Consider the following 6,336-nt stretch of genomic DNA (forward strand, 5'->3'; position numbering starts at 1 on the left):
TCATAGCCAAGAAAAAAAATAATCTTTTTAAAAAATATGCTATCTTTAATCCAGGGCTTTTCCCCTTTATTTATATGTCCAGTTATTTTTACAAACAAAAATACAACATCTCTATTTGCCTATAATAGACTTTATTATTTAAGATTCACAGCCTTCTGGGACAACCCACAGGGGCATGTGCTGGAAAATGACAAAAAAGACTATTTAAAAGCCAGGTAGGGTATGTCTGTTTGTGCCTCACTGCTATCACAACTTTTGCCTGTTTCTAAATTCCTCTGTCTATATTTGACCAAGTTTATAGTTTTCTTTGTTTTTGATGTCCTACATTTTCTTCCAATTGTCTCTTTATAGCTGGTTGTGGTATCAGATATATTTGAGCATGAGTTTGGGTAAGAGTAGGAAAAAAAAAGAAATGTCCATCATTCTTTCAAAGCAGCCATAGCTTCGTCCACCTAATTCTGAGAAGATGTAACCCCTGACTTTCTCTTATCCCTGTTTTTTGCCTCCTACATACCTTACCTTTTTTTTCATTTTTCATTCTTAGTTCTCTTCTACCTACCTATTACACTCCCCTTGAAAAAGGCATGGCAGGACCATGGACAGAGGTGCCCCTTCCAAGTCATTTTCTTCTCAAAGCCCATAATCCTGACCAAGGAGTAAGTGGAAACTGGTTCCCTCTATTAATGTTCTTTGGAAGTAATATTTTATTAGACACTAAGCAACAGAAAGGTTTTAATATATATTATTAACCAAAATAACTCCAGAGGTTACTTGGGTGTTAATCTATTTGAATATTCTCATTTCATGACAGAAACCTGAGGTTTAATAGTAACTTAGAAATAGAATCTTTATTTAAATTGCATCTACAATGGCTATGGTCCTATAACATATTCCTAGTCTCCAAATATAAGAATTAACTAATTATATCTTGTATTTTTGAAAAACAGTCTCCCAGATCAAGCTGATACATTTATTGCATTAAAACTACTTTAATGGGAAGTGGACTTGGCCCAATGGATACCATATGGGAGGTCCGTGGTTCAAACCCTGGGCCTCCTTGACTTGTGTGGAGCTGGCCCACATGCAGTGCTGATGTGCGCAAGGAGTGCCGTGCCATGCAGGGGTGTCTCCTGCATAGGGGAGCCCCACACGCAAGGAGTGTGCCCTGTAAGGAGAACCGCCCAGTGTGAAAGAAAGTGCGGCCTGCCCAAGAATGGCACCGCACACAAGGAGAGCTAACACAGCAAGATGACGCAACAAAAAGAAACACAGATTCCCGGTGCCACTGATAAGGATAGAGTCAGTCACAGAAGAACACACAGAGAATGGACACAGAGAGCAGACAACTGTGGGGGGGAATGGGGAGAGAAGAAAATTATTTTAAAAAAAACTACATTACTCTGCAGATGACATGACTGTTTATATAGAAATTCCAAAGTTTCTGCAAGCATACTATTAGATTTAAAAATTCAAGTTAGGAAGGTTACTAAATATATAATATATAATACATATAATAAATATATATATTATATATAAATATGTAATAAATATAAAATCACATGTGCAAAAATCAATCATTTCAATATATCAAAATAAAAATAGAAAACTAAGTTCATAGCATCAAAATATGTAAACACATGAACATAAATCTAACAAATGTTTGCAAGATTTCTACACTGAAAACTACCCAATATTGTTGAGAAAAATTAAATAATTAAATATATAAAGAGATAAATCATATCTTGGCTTGGACAATTCAATATTATAATTATTTCAATTTTTTATATGTTGATATGTAGATTTAATGAAATTCTAATTAAAACCTTACCAGATTTCAGAGAAAAATTGGAAAGTTGTTCCTAAAATTCACATGGAAATGCCAATGGTCAAGGTAATCTTGAAGAACAAGAATACAGTGGAGGACTTGCACTATAAGATATCAAGATCCATTTTGGAGCTATAGTTTTTAAAATGGAATGGTAGGATAGATAAATAGGTCAATAGAATCAGACCTACACATAAAAGTCACCTGATTTATGGAAAATGTAGTACTGCAATGTAGTGCATAAATAGTGGTCTTTATGCTGTGTCAATTGGATATCCAAATGAAAAAAAGAAAATTAGTCTCAACTCCCAGTATATTCAATCACAAAAATAAATTCTAGTTATCCTGCAGATCTAAATGTGAAAAATTCTCTTAAAGAAAAATGAAAGGTCATCTTTATGACTTAGAGGAGGTGAAGATTTTTTCAATAGGATGCAAAACTTTGAACAAAATCTTGACAAATCAGACTACGCTGAGATTAAATACTTCTGTTTAAGTATCACCAAATAATATTCAGAGAGTGAAAAGACTAGTCATAAATAGAGGGAGAAGATATTTTCAAAATATCCATCCAACAAAAGACTCGCACCTAGCATATGTAAAGAACTTGAACAAATCAATAAGAAAACACAGTGAAAAAGCAAAGAAAAATAGGTAAAGAACTTAAACAGGCCCTTCACAGAGGTAAATAAAAATGAATCAATGAATATACTAAAAGGTGCTACACTTCATTAGTCATTAGGAACAAGCAAATTAAATTTACAATATGATGCTACTATATAACCATCAGAATGGCTAAAATCAGGAAAAAAGACTTGCAATATGAAGTGATTTCAAGAATGTGAACCAACCAGAGCTTTCATGCATTTCCAGTGGGAGTAATTGGTACAACTTTGGAAAATAACTGGGCAGTTGTACAGAAATATTCTTAGCCATGCTGTTCATAATATAATAGTTCAAAACTGGTACTTACCTAAATGCCCATCACAAATTGGAATTCTAGTCATGAGAATGATTGAATTACCACTGCATACAAAAACATAGATCAGTCTTATATGCAAAATATTGGTGGAAAGAAACCAGACATCAAAGACAATAATACTACATAATCCAATTATATAAATTTCAAAAACAAGCAAAATTATTTTATGGTGTTATGACCCTTGGAGGCAGGGACACCTGGGCGACTGGTTATATTTTGTTCTTTATTAAGTGTTCTGGTAAATGCAGGTGTGTTAAGTTTGTGACAATCCATTGTGCTAAATGTTATTTACCTATGACTTTTTAAACTTTTATTTACATGTGTTATACTTTATTTAAAAGTCCACCATATTATGTCCCTTTCAGTGAAAAAAAGTAACTTGATGAGCATTGATGATTCCTCAGAATATTTAATTTTGAAATCTGTTTTTTGTGTGTATGATGCTTGCTGAAACTCAAAATTCTTGATTTTGTGCAATAACCTTGTTCACATTAGCCAGGTTATATCTCACTCTTAATTTTGGTTCCTAGAAAGTCTTCAACAAAAAAATAAAAAATTTACAAACATATATAAATACTCTACTTTCAGGGTCTCTATAAGTTTTGGCATAGCTTATTCTATGATAAGAAATGTTTTCATGTGAAAGCTCTGATGAAGATCATCTCCCAAAGTGAACTGTGTTGGGTAGACTATACTTATGTAAATTTGGTTGTATTTTGGTCTTTGTAGACCATCTGTCTTAATAGCAATTAAAGAGGAAATTCATCAATACCATTTTGGAAAAGTCGAGTTTATGAAAATCTGAGGAAATATGGAATTTTTCTGAATAGAAAACTTTCCCTGAAAATTTGCAGTAGGTGCAAATCTACTTTTGATTACATGACAAAATGCTAAACTTGTTTCCACACATCCCTTTCTCCAGTATCACAAAGAGGGTGCAGCTGGAGGAAGTCACACATCCTCCCACCCTTCTGTGGTTGGAGGAGTTGTGCCCTGAACAAGGGCAAATGGCCAACAAGGCAAATGGGGCTTGAAATCCAGCCTGCCCGCTGCTTGCAGAGCCTTGTTTCCTGGTGTGGGGCTGCATCTGTTCCAAAGGAGAGGTGGATTTTCTTATTGCCAAAAGGTATGGTGAGGGATAGCTCGATCTTACTGCCACTCTCCAAAATCTTCCTTCTTGAATCTCTTCTCTTTCCGTTCTTATTGTTAAACCAGTGATTCCAAGACTTTTAAAAAATATGATTCCACACACAAAATTTGTGAAGTATTATATGGTCCTAGCCGAGAATGTCTTTATTATCTATGAATATCTTATTCTGATCATGCACCAAAAATTGTGATGTACATATAGATATAATTATTTTCCATTCCATTATATTATTGCTATGGTTTAAACAGTAAATAACTAAGTCTCCCAAGCTCCCTTTACTTTTCTTTCTTTTTCATCAGTGTCTTGACCTCTGTACCTACTCTCCCAACTATCCTCTACCCCAACAGTATGCACCCTCACAACACACCCTCAACTCCTACCTCAAATCCTTTTATAAATGTTTCTATCCTTGAGTTTTTCTGAGGCTTACACCTGGCATTTCTCATAGTCTAGTTTGCTGTTATGTTGCCCATACGTGAATTGCTGAATTGCCTTTCTACTCCAAGCTTAACTACGCACACCACTACCTTGGCAAAAAAAAAGGAAATCTAAAAAGCCATGTAGCATTGAGGCAAAGCCACTGATAGCCTCTCGTGCTTGGAATGTATGTTGTTTCAGCGCTGTAGTAATTATGTGAACTTGAAGCAGTACTTGGGTTAGAAAATTGTCCTTGAGTGTATTCTGCAATAAATTATTTAAGCAAGACGTGGAGGAACTAATTGGTTAATAGCCATAATTGGGATTAAAGAGTAATTTTGATTTTTTAAAGATGCTTAAAAGATAAATATTCCGTTGTCTCAATTTGCTATTAAAAAGAAATAAACCTCCTTAAATGACTTCACATAATGGAAAACGTAGGTGGGTTAAATATTACCCTCAATGTTCAGGTGACAAGCCACTGCCAAAGCCCCTGCTGATGACAGCCTATTGGGAGCAAGCTGCTTTCTTGTGCATTACTGAGGATATTGACTATTATTATTTATGTTTTATGTTGGTTAGTAAATGCACATTGTGCAGAACAGTAGATTAAATTGTGCTGAACAAAGAACACGATTCCAGCCCCCAGGAGGGGACTTAAATTTTAAACACTTAAGTGACACAGTTTTCAGACTTGCATGGAGTGGGCAGGGGGTAGGGCATTCTAAATGAAATGAATTAAGGAGGGGCTTAGGCTCTATTAAGAGAGAAAAATGACCAATGAACTGGTCTGACTAAGGCAGTGCATACAAGAGTAAGCACAATTCTGGCTCTAAAAGAAGAAAACAAGGCAATGAAAGGAAGAAAATTCAGACAGAAATGAAAACGCTATAGCACACGAATTTGCTCCACAGATATAATCAGTGAGGTTCAGTTCTTCTGGAAACTGCCAAGACCCATCTAAGAAGTGTAATCTATTCTTTTTTTTTAAACTAAGCCACTCATATGGATGTTACCTATATAAGACTTGTGTGATTTTCCCATCAATTATTTATATGATTTTATAGAATTAATTAGCAATTCGATTGTCATTTGGATTTGCTTTTTTAAATATTTTGGTCTGTGTGACTCCTAGTACCACAGTGCCTTCTTTGTCTATTCCATAGTAACTAGCACAGTTCTCTGCACACAGTAAATGTTCAATGCACCTTTATTAGATTGCCTGAGGTTAGGGTTCAAGGATCCTCCTCTTTGAGCACAAAGGGGAATGGAGATGTATTTTAGATTTAGATGTCCTTGGTGTTCTTTGGTTTTGTTTTTAGCATTATTTAGCCCATCCCCTAAAGCTTGCACTGTTATGGATAATCTAAGCACTCTTAAGGCAGGGCAAATTGGGTTAAATATAAAGGATCTAGTTCAGGATAACACTTGGAAACTATACCCATAAATGCAGGACAACTGCATGTTCAATTTCTGGAAATTCTGGAAATTCTGGAAATTGTCAATCCTTTTAAATTGTAATGATAAATAGTACCTCTTTAGGATTAAAAGCTAGGAGCAGGGCTTCCTTATTCCTCCCTCCCACCTTCCCTCCCTCCCTTCCTTCCTTTCTTTTATCCTTTCAAGATACTTAGATTACATAAATGTTACATAAAATATGAAGGGGATTCCCATACGCCCCACTCCCTACCATCCCCACGATTTCCCGCATTAACAACATCCTTCATTAGTGTGGTATACTTGGTACAACTGAGGAAAAATATTAAAGCATTGCCATAAAGTGTGGATTCGTTTAAATTATAGTTTAAACTCTCTCCCACACAATTTTGAAAGTTATGGCAAGATATATAATGGTCCATATCTTTCATTGCAACATTATTCAGGACAATTCCAATGTCCCAATAGTGCCCCCATATTACACCTATTTATCCCCTCTCCCTACCCTCAGAACCTCTGGTGGCC

The sequence above is a fragment of the Dasypus novemcinctus genome, chromosome 25, assembly GCF_030445035.2.
Source record: "Dasypus novemcinctus isolate mDasNov1 chromosome 25, mDasNov1.1.hap2, whole genome shotgun sequence".
Lineage (NCBI taxonomy): Eukaryota > Metazoa > Chordata > Mammalia > Cingulata > Dasypodidae > Dasypus > Dasypus novemcinctus.